Source organism: Eulemur rufifrons, chromosome 7 (genome assembly GCF_041146395.1).
Source record: "Eulemur rufifrons isolate Redbay chromosome 7, OSU_ERuf_1, whole genome shotgun sequence".
Classification (NCBI taxonomy): domain Eukaryota; kingdom Metazoa; phylum Chordata; class Mammalia; order Primates; family Lemuridae; genus Eulemur; species Eulemur rufifrons.
The window spans coordinates 258,873,101-258,884,993 of NC_090989.1; the positions used below are offsets into that span (position 1 = coordinate 258,873,101).

Consider the following 11,893-nt stretch of genomic DNA (forward strand, 5'->3'; position numbering starts at 1 on the left):
GTTTTCTTTGAAATATAAGAAGTAAATTAGAATTACAAGTTTTAGAAATTCATGTTTGTCTACAGAGCAGGTTGCTAACTACATTTTCCTATTTTCAGTTAGAATTTTTTAGTTAGCAATTATTGGTTAAATGATAAAATTTGATTTGTTGATATTTTATCCTGAAACTTCTAAATTCTTTAATTATTCCCAATAGTTTGTTAGCTATTTTAGTGGGGAGAGGGTTTTCTGTTATTTTTTATAAATGATTGTGGATATTATACCAGTAGCCTATGGGCCACATCAAGAAGTGTAGAATCATTCTTGTATATTAAGGAAATGGATACCAATTTGGAAGCATGTGCTCACTTATGTTAGAACAATGGCCCAGAGAAGAGTGTATATAACACATGTGGCTAACCAAGGAGGGTGATCAAAGGGCTACTTAATTAATTAACTGTATATATTCACGGCTCCTCTCCTTCACAAGCTAGGCTGCATATATATAATTAATCCACCAATCAGGGTAGGTGGGAAAGAGAGAGAGAGGAAAGAGAGAGAGAGAGAGAGGGAGTTATGATAAGGAATAAGGACTTGGCTCACACAGTTACAAAGGCCAAGCAGACCCAAGCTCTTCGATCTGCCAGCTGGAGACTAAAGTAAGCTTAAGATAATTTCAGTCCAAGTCCAAAATCCGGAGGACTAGGAGAGCTAATGATGTAATTTTGAGTCCAGTTTTGAGTCTAAGGGCAGGAGAAAACTGATGTCTCAACTGGGAGACAGTCAGGCAGAGAGAAAAAATTCTCCCTTATTCAGCCTTTTTGTTCTATTCAAGTCTTCAGTGGATTAAAAGAGATCCACTCACATTGGGGAGAGCAATCTGCTTTAACCAGTCTATAGATTTATATGTTAAAAGCAGCTTCATAGAACATACCAAGAATATTATTAATACTTAGCCAAATATTGGGACATCTTATATACAGGCCAGATTGACATATAAAATTAACCATCACAAGGGGTGTCACAGTCAAACTGCTAAAGGAAAGCTATTTGTAGAACTTGGGACCTTAGGTTCTGAGTTATAAATCACATTTATGTTTTTCCTTAGGTTCCTGGGCAAACTGTTCTCTTTCATAACTCTGTTTCTAAAAGTGAATGGGAGAATTATCACCATCTTTATTATGAGTGTGCAAAGGTAGACTGAATTTTCCTTTTTTTGTTATTTTTTCAGCCAATAACTGTGATAGCATCCTTTTCTCAAATAGTAATAACAATGTTGTGATGTCTTTGAGATTTTAAATGTACACTGTAATTGTCCACTGGAGTGGTGTGGTTAAAAGCATAGATTCTACAACCCAAAAACTTAAAATTTGTGAATTAATTAAAGTGAGTTATTAAATTCTAAGTGAATGGAACAGTGCTTAGTGTGTGGTAAGCAATCAATATTACGGTGTTACCTATGAATGTTAAGATATCCAGTTTTAACTATTATAATAAATGCAACAATGAACGTTTTTGCATATCCATCATTCATCTTTGATAGAATTCCCCTAAAATAAATTGCCAGAGATTGTTAGTTAAGATAATGGTAGGCACATTTTAAATATTAAGAGATAGAGCCAATTTCTCTCTAAAAGGATATTTTTCCACATCTACAGAAAGTTTAATCACACAAAATCCAGTTTGATTAAAATTGAGTTATAGACAATGGAAAAGTCTTGGTTGATACAATGCGAATGTTTTCTGGTGTGAATTGATTTATAAAACTCCCTTGACTTGCTATCTGAAACAGTTAGAAAATGCTCTGGGCTAGCTTGCTTTAACTATTTTTTTTAATGAAAGATATTTCTTCTATTTCTGTGGAAATCTTGAGTAAATTGAGGAAGAAGAGAAAATCTCACTCTCCTCCCTGCCTTTATTTTCTAACTCTTGAAAAACATAATAAAATTTAGACCAAATTTTCTTAAATTACAAAACACTTGCAACAGAAGACTTTTGTTTCTTTTTTGACAGTCCTGAGGGCTCTTGCTCTTTGGACTACCATTCAAAGTAAGTCTTACCTGTGGTCAGGACGATGGGCAGTAATATGATGGCTAGGTAAGCAATCACATTTCAAACAGAGCATCTGGACCCTTTCATGGGAACATGTAATGCACTGTCTAGAAATTAAATAGTGGTGCAAGCATTCTTGTCCTATTGCTGAATCATAAATTAATCCCTAGCAGTCAGGTGGAAGATAAAGACCAAAAGGGCATCAGAAACTAATGACTGTTTCACATTCAAGAAATTTCTACCCAGACTAATCTCATGAAGCTTTTCCCTTATGTTTTCTTGTAGTAGTTTTATAGTTTCAGGTCTTATGTTTAAGTCTTTAATTCATTTTGAGTTGATTCTTGTACAAGCATGAGACAAGGGTTCATTCTCATTCTTCTGTATGTGGATATCCAGTTTTCCCACCACCATTTATTGAATAGACTGTTCTTTCGTCATTGTTCTTGGGACTGTTGTCAAAAATCAATTAACTGCAGATGTATGAATTTATTTCTGGGCTCTCTATCCTATTCCATTAGTCAATGCTATGGTTTGAATATTTGTGCCCTCCAAAACTCAGGTTGAAACTTAATCCTCAATGTGACAATATTGAGAGGTGGGGCCTTTAAGAGGTGAGTGGATCATGCAGGTTCTGGCCTCATGAATAAATTAAGCTATCTATAGATTAATGGATTAATGAGTTAACGGCTTAATGAGCTATCATGGGAATGGAATTGGTAGCTTTATAACAGGGAGAAAGACCTGAAGTTGGCACATTAGCATATGCAGCCCTCTATGCACCCCTTTAGGTATATATCCAGTAGTGGGATTACTGAGTCACATAGTGATTCTATTTTTACTTTTTGAGGAACCTCCATACTGTTTTCCAAAATGGAAGTACCACTTTACACTACCACTAACAATGTATAAGCATTCGTTTTTCCCACATCCTCACCAGCACTTGTTATCATTCATCGTTTTGATAACAGCTAATCTAACAGATGTGAGGTGAAATCTCATAATTTGCATTTATCTGATGATTATAGAGGTTGAAAATTTTTTTTATGTATCTTTTGACCATTTATATGTCTTCTTTTGAGTAATGTCTATTCCAGTTATTTTCTCTCTCTCTTTTTTTTTTTTTTAAGAGTTGAGGTCTCACTATGTTGTCTAGGCTGGTCTCAAACTCCTAGGCTCAAGCAATCCTCCCACCTCAGCCTGCCAAAGTGCTAGGATTACAGTTGTAAGCCACTGTTACTGCCCGCTTTGCACATTTTTAGTAGGGCTAATGTGTTTTCTTGTTACTGAGTAATTTGAATTTCTTGTATATTTTAGATATTAGCCTCTTATATACTGTATGATTCACAAATATTTTCTCTCAATCCATGGGTTGTCTCTTCACTCTACTATTAGTTTCCTTTGTTATGAAGAAGATTTTTATTTTGATACAATCATATTTGTCTATTTTTGCTTTTGTTGCCTGTGCTTATGGGACATGATCTTATGTATAGAAAATCCTAAAGACTCTACCAATAAACTGCTAGAATTGATAAACAAATTCAGTAAAGTTGCAGAATACAAAATCAATTTAAATAAATCAGAAGGGTTTCTACATACTATTAATGAACTGTATGTTAAGAAAACAATTTCATTTATAATAGCATCAAAAATATAAAATAACAACAAATTTAACCAAAGAAGTAAAAGATCTATATACTGAAAATTATAAAACACTGATGAGAGAAATTGGAGATGACCCAAATAAATAAAGATATTGTGTGTTCCTGAATTGGAAGAATTAGTTTGTTAAAATGTCCATACTACCCAAGGAAATATATAGATTCGATGCAATACCTATGAAAATTTCAATGTCATTCTTCACAGAAGTAGAAACAAAAATTCAAAAATCTGAAACCACAAAAACCTTGAATAGCCAAAGTGGTGACATTGGCAGAGGACCTGGCATAAATGATTTCAGGGGCTGTGCCTGCCATTATGGCTGAGGTACTTGTCTGTATTATTTTAGCATTGGTGGGTTCATTACTCTGAGGCATTAAACTGGAGTCTGTGAAGCATTTCTGTCAGAAGAGAAACTTTCAGTGGCTGGCTTTGAGCTGAGTATCAGGGACAGAGAGCCAGGTTACTCCAGGTCAAAGTTATCAAGGATTCTATACTCAGTGCAAGTGGTGGAGGAGGGAAGGCTCACCAGCTTTCCATCAGTAGGTAGGTGAAGTTGGTTAGAGCTCCATATGAATAAAGTATCCCACTTTTAGTGGTTTTCTTGCCATTGAAGCCAACAGAAACTCTTCACTAGAAATAGCATGAATGGAAATTTAAGAGGCTCAATGTAACCTCAGCGCAGGAGAGTCATCAACTAACAGCAGGGAGGTTTTGTGTTGGTGGCAGCCCCTGATGTTGTCCATCGAAAAAAATCCAGTTCCCCTCTCAGACCCACATTAGGAATGCAGCTCTCTGACCTGACCAAGACATTCTCAGCTTGAATATGCTTCAGACAGGCTTTTTCCTACCTCTAGGCCCCTGGCTTCACTTTTTTTTTTTTTTTTTTTAAGCATTTACTTTAGAAACTTGTAATTTTGAATTCTTTTTGTTCCCCTTTGAGATGGAAATTTTTGAAAAAGCTTCTTGCAGTTTTAGAATCTGGAAATCTCTTCCCCAAGGACCTGGGAACCATCCTTTTGAAATGTAATCAACAAGGAAGATAATGCCCATATTTCCCAGTTTCTGTGGAAGAATAGGAGTCTAACTTCTAACTTAGGTATGTGCCTTGCTGCAAGTTGTAAAACTATCTCCTACCATGAAGACTGGGGAAAGATTACTTTTCCTTTGAATACAGCCAATTAGCAAACACAGGTGGCCTAAGATCCCCCTATCCAACTATTAAAGAAGTCTTTGGACCTTCGTTTTAGTGGAGTTGAGCTCAGACTGAGTTCTGCCTTCTTTTTTCTACTGCAATAGCCTTGATTAAAGTCTTTTTTTTTCTTCCTGTTTAACTTTCCCAGTGCAATTTTTGCTTTGACAGACATCTTTGCATTAATGGAGACTTTTGACTTGATCAATGCAATATGAGCAGGATTGATATGGGTCTCTTCTGCATGAAAATTTTAGATTTTTCATTTATTCCCTTTGGAAGCTAATATTGTTCTAGTTGATAACAACTCCATCAGCCTGGGTCACACAACAAGGATGATGAACAACAGAATCCTGAGGTAGCCACAAAGGACAGTACCTTAAGTGAGGTACAAATTTTGCTAAACCACTGAGATTTGGGGGTTGTAATACCACACTATGTACCCTAGTATATCCTAATTAAACATAATTTTGTATAAACCTTTGCTATGGTTTAGATATTTGCCCCCTCCAAACCTCATGTTAAAATTTGACCCCGGTATTGAAGGTGGAGCCCAATGGGAGGTATTTCGGTTATGGGGGTGGATCCCTCATGAATAGATTAATTCCATTATTTGGGGGTGGGTGAATTGCCACTCTATTAGTTCTCATTAGAGTTAGTTGTTGAAAAGAGCCTGGTATCGCACGCGGTCTCTCTCTCTCTCTCTCTTGCTATGTGATTTCTGCACATGCCAGCTTTCCTTTGCCTTCTGCCATAAGTGGAAATGGCCTGAGGCCCTCACCAGATGCTGATACCAGTGCCATGCTTCTTGTACAGTCTGTAGAACTGCTAGCCAAATAAACCTCTTTTCATTATAGCAACACAAAACAGGTATTCCTTTATAGCAATACAAAACTAGGCTTTAACTGTGTTGCGTCTAATTTGACTGAAACACCTATTCAAGGCTGAGAATTTTTTTTTTTTTAAAGAAACATCCCACATCTTTGCAGTTTTGAATATTCTGAAATGAAAGAAAATAAACATCCCATATGACATTCTTTTTCAGGCAAAATTCCTAGAGAAGTTTGATCAGAAAGCAAGAAAGAGAACAAGACACATATTAGGGTACATATTCAAACTATTTAACAACACCAAAAGAGCCAGAAATTTAATGGAGATGTCTTCAGGAAAGAGAAAATAGCCTCTGTCCAGCATTTTGAAGTTAATATCCACTGTAATGCTATTTCACTTTTCCTGAGCTTCAGTATGGTCTTGTCAATTGTTTCGGTATATTATGAGCCATGGAAGAAAATTAAGGCAAAATTCTGAGTTTGTCACAAGTGGTGTCATAATGGTAGCAATAGCTTAGAAAAGTTAATCATAGTTTTATGACTATGAGAATGACTGGGAGTGGTCTGGGCAGTGGTCTGTGGACAAAGCAGGTGACAGGCAGAGTCAGGTGATACTAGGGTGAAAACTACTGTACAGACCCATGTGTTAATTTATACGCAATAGCAAACTCTTCCCTCTCTGAAATGCCTTTGAAATGCTACACAGGAATAGATATTTAGAAATGAGAGCTAAATATTGCTATTTACTAGAGAGATTAATACTATACATTTGAATTTTAAATGATAATGAGATTTCACTTTTACCTATTAGCTGACAAGTTTTGGCAATGTTTGTGTTAATGCATTATAGTAGTGAACTGGGTTACTAATGCAGCGGATATTAATTGAGTCCTTATAATCTTGGTGCTGAGTTAAGAAAAACATCTATTTTTACGAAAATCATCCAGGTGAGCTTTTGCCATTGCCACGAATTTACAAGCACTTTCTTTTTATGCCTGTGTTGATAAAACCTGACAATATTTAATTTTACTCAGGTCTTGTACTTCAGGAAAAGAATGATGGTTAAGGCATCTCTCCATCTTTTTGTGCTCCATAAACAGTTTAACTGCAAAGATCTCCCTTCACCCATAAGATTCTGTAAGACCCACTTCCACCCTTTCCCATATGACCTGGATAAGACCACCTCCACTGTTTCTCAGATTCCCTTATTTACCTGCCTCTATAAGTCCCCAGGCCCCCAACCTCCCTCCTTTTCTCTCTTTCTCTCTCTTTTTTTCTTTCTCTCTTTCTCTCTCTCTTTCTTTCTCTTTCTCTCTTTCTCTCTTTCTTTCCTTCCTTCCTTCCTCCCTCCCTCCCTTCCTTCCTTCTTTCAGATATTCCTCACTAATGGACATTCTCTCTATTGCCATAGCCTTAATAAAAAAATCTCCTTAATTATCTAGGGCACCTTGGTGTTGACGGGCCTTTACTTGAAATATAGATACAAATAAATTTTTGAAAATATTCAATTTCCCCAAACTGATATTAATCCCCAACTATATCTAATATTCATCCTCTCACTCAAGTGAGAGAATATGAGCATTTTCTCACCTAGAGTCAGATTCTCTTCCAGAAACTTGTTTAAACTCTACATATTAATATTTTAAAATAATATTCAGTCACATGGAAAAGCATTAATGATGTATTTAGTAAGTTTAATAGCAGATAACAGAACCTGCTTTGTGTAATCCAAAATGTATATACATTTACAAAGATAGATGTATACAGGTACATATACACAAACACACACATTTACACACAAAAAAATAAACCTAGAATGATAGATGCTTAAATGTAAACTGTGATGAGTTTTAAGTGTATATGTCTAATTTTTCTACCTTTATATGAGAGAAAAATAAATAATTTTGAAATATATTTGAAAATGAGTTACCTACACTATTACAAATCAGTAAAAATTATTGCATTTTCTCATCTTTTACATGTATATTGTGCATTATTTCTATGCCTAATTATTTAGTCACAGTACTTTTTCAAAAATAATTGATTGCCAATGTAATATTTTTGAGAATGGATAGACTAGGAAACTATTTCAATGGAATTTTGTAGGGAAAGGTATGTTTTCAAGAGTCCACATAGCGATGTAGAATAAAGCTTTATTATTTGAATCATTGCTAAATCTAGACACTGTGATATTGTTTACATTCAGTATCTATTTAATACTCATCATAATTCTCATTTTATTATGTTTTTCCAAATAATGACATTTTGAGCATTAAAGCAACTTTGGATCAAAATGTTAATCCTTGATGTTGGAATTCTAACTCAAAACTATTTGATTAATGATGTTACATTCATTCTACTACAGTGCACTGCTCGTATTATATACTATGGAGCTAATCAAGATAGTTATTTTAAAACTACCAGATTATCTATAGTTCTATATTAAAAATTGATGAAAGATAGTTTTTTTCATTTTTCCCTTTATTATAGAGTCTATGATTTACATTTGAATATTACAAAAGTATTTCTGTCTATATGGAGTATTATATCTCAGATGCTTCTCCAAGAGTTCTTTGTTCTAATTGCTCTCAAAGAGATTAAGTAGTTTAATAATGTTGAACTAATCTAAAAGAATTCACTCTAAGTACATATAGTACATAAACAACACATTTTAACTAGGTGTTACACTATTCTATAGCAATTAGCATGAAGTATATGTTATAAGGTAATAGATTGATTTTATGTGGAGCCTTATATTATAAAATAATTGTGAACAACAGAAAAAGAGTCCATTTCATTTTGTTATGTTTAATTTCATTTCTTTATTTTCATAAAGAGTAGATTTGGGCAAGTATGAAGCTGATATGTTTGTAATCATGCTAGTTTTCTTATCAAATCTAGCAAATATAAAATTTAAAATATTCATTATATGCATAAATATTTCATTTTATGGAATATTAGTGACAAATCTGATTAAATCAATATTCATAAGCATTTTTTTTCACTTTGGTAATTAATTTTTAAAACTAGAGCTTGAATTTTTAAAACACGATGAGTGTTACAGCTCTTTTAGAATTTGTCTAGCAGGTTTTCCGGTTACCCCCACCACACAAAACAAAAAAAATAAATAAAATAAAAAAAAAAAATAAAAAAAACACGATGATAATCTTAAGAAATGCCTTTGAAAATGAAAACTATATCTAAATTATCTGTGGAAAGCAATGTGCTCTTTCAGGTTGTTTATGTTCAGGATCATATTTTTAGATTTAATCAGTCAAGTGTTGTTATTATCATGGATATTATACACATGGAATTGATGAAATATAGACTGACAAAAGGTAGCCAAAGCTGTAATGTATGCACCAGGCGACATATAGTAGGCCATCATTTCCTTTCACTAAATGTCTTCTTCAACTCCTAAATTGTAGTCTAATAACCTTTCACATTTACGATAAAAGTGTCAGCATTTGAGAAGTGGGCAGCAGGAAATTCTGTTATTTGTGTGCGACCAGATGAATTAGCCTTGTGGAGGATCATTTCTGGTGCTAACTAGGTTATGGCTCATCTTCATTTGTCATTCTTTGACTATGTTGTGACCTATTCAAAGATATCATGTAAACGTTATTTACTGCTTTGCTATAGATCACTCATGGGCTTAAGAGCTACATCAGGGGTTGTAAAACATGTCTGTCAGTGCCATTTATTTGCTAATGGCATCATTTAACCCAAGCTTAACATTTGCACACTGCTCAATTGAGGGGAACGATTAAATAATTTTTTTAGTAACAAAGAGATGACATGTTTCTGGGCCAAAATACGTCATTAATAAATTAACCCCCAGCCACTCCCCACCTACTAAGTGAAGAAAATGTGAAGTCCAGAGACAGAAGTCAAAATTGAAGGGTGCTTTTTAAGATCATATAGCTGTGCCTATGACTTGTTTAAGGATCTGTTAACACAGATATGGGTGGAAGGGTTAAAAGGGAAGTTAGAACAATGAACCATGATGCATGGGAAAGTCATCACACTGTTGACTCTCAGGTAGAAACTATTAACTTTATTTTTCCATGGAAAATAAAGTCTCTCAGTGACTACTTTTCTATTCTTTGGTGCTTTAGAAGAGCAAGCATTACTTGAGTATCCAAGAGAAGCAAGAAACTAGGAACTTTGCTTTTTCCTGCCCAAACCACACAGGACTTGTAACTGGAAGGAAAGTTGGGCTAGGGTGCCCTCTATTGTCTTTTCCATTTGTTACTAAAGTGCTGTTCAGTTTTCAAGCTCAAAACTATGACAAATCTTCTGGCTTCTGAATTGGAAAGATTTCCAACACAATAATAAAGATCAAACTTTAACTACCATTTATTTATTTTTCCTTTCTGAAAAGGAAATGTTCACAATTTCTGAGTAGGTTTAAATATGGAGGAAGCAAGTGCTGGGTAGGAGGAATACAGAGAGATAGAGATGGAGGAATTATATTGTCTACTCCAATTTATAAGTAATGTCGTTGTGGAGAGAGATGTGTATGTAGTTTTTGTAGCTTGGCACAGCACTAAGTGAAATCTCTCCTGGTAATTGATAAGAAACTGAACCAGTCTTGCAGGGTTCATTTACTATATATAATATTTTTATCATAAGGCTTTGTATTGCCGAAGAAATCAGTGCCTCTGTAGTACTCTAATCTAAGATGAAGATCTATGGAACTTCAAACTAGGAAATTTCACACTCCAGCTCTTTTTCCTTTCCTCTCTAGTTTTTGAATTTATATGAATTTAATTTCTCTTTCCTTATTGTTTAGCTTAACTCCTATTCCCTTACTAGCATTTCAGTGTCATAGCGCCATAGCTTTATGTACTTAGGATGGTCCAGGAGCTAGGGAAAAATATTTGAGAGGCTCAGATCTAGAAAGAAATTGTTCATGTTTCATAAAGAAATTATCAAATTCTTGAGGCATCCCCTAAAAAGCAAGAGTAAAAATCACATGCAACATGAGGTAATCATATGACCAGAACTTTTGCTAGGCATTTTATTTTTCTTAATTATTGGTCTCATGAGGATTGGAATGGGCAAATGGAAAGTATCATCATCTTGCAGAGCTTTAAGCTCCAGTAACTTAACTAGTATACATTTAATGCTCTATTTCTTTGCAGAGAAGAAGAAAAGCTACTTCTCAAAACCCAGAAATGGTGTGAGGGTGGTAGTGGTGGTGGTGAGGAGCTTTGTAAATGGAGAAAGAAAGAAATGCTAGTTCAAAAAATCAAAGTCAGAAAATGTATAGGGTACATGGATAATTCAATTCAAGTCAATTCAATAAACTTTTATACATTCACTGGAGAACTGAACCAGGAGATTATTAGCTGAGAATAGCCGAATTTACTTTTGAATAACATACACAACTAAATAACACATTAGGAATATACAGTTAGCCCTCTGTGCCCATGAGTTTCTCATCAGTGGATTCAACCAACTGCAGATGGAAAATATTCAAATAAAAAACAGTAAAAATAGCAATGCAACAATCAAAAATAATACAAATAAGAACAATACAGTATAAACTATGTACAATGCAATTACATAATATTTAGTATTAGAAGTGATCTAGTGATGATAAAGTATACAGGAGGATGTGCATAGATTATATGCAAATATATAAAGGACTTGAATATTACGAATTTTGGTATCCATGGGTGGTCCTGGAACCAATCTTCTGCGGATAGCAAGGGACAATTGTATACAAACCTGGCTTTTCTGTGATTATGATGCAACATATTATGTTATATATTATTAAAAGCACACAGAAGTACACATGTTGATGTGTTTGTCCATTTTGCAGTTTGATTCTTTCCTTAAATCATTTTGATTGCTTGTGATGTAAGATTTGAAGACTGGAATTTTTGTTCAGGTGTGCTCTTTTCATAAAAACCTGGTTCATGACAGAAAATAAAGAGCATAGATGTTAGAGTGAAATAGATGAATGTTTGAGTTCCAGCTTGTTAAAATTATGTGACTTAGAGTTTCTGAACGCCATTGTACACTGTAGATATTAACAAGTGATAGGTTTTATTGCAGTTTGGGTTTCTTGGAGGCAGACATTTTCCCACATAATTTGCTTCTACCTCATACATCAACAGATTAAATAAGCATATGCGTATGTGCGTGTGAGTTTCTCCTGCTCCCATGTTCAGTC

General features: G+C 34.5%; 1 pseudogene; it reads left to right on the plus strand.

Moving 5' to 3' along the window:
- Nucleotides 1–8,762: 8,762 nt before the first annotated feature.
- On the plus strand, nucleotides 8,763–8,813 carry LOC138388939 (U7 small nuclear RNA; annotated as a pseudogene).
- The last annotated feature ends 3,080 nt before the right edge of the window (nucleotides 8,814–11,893 follow it).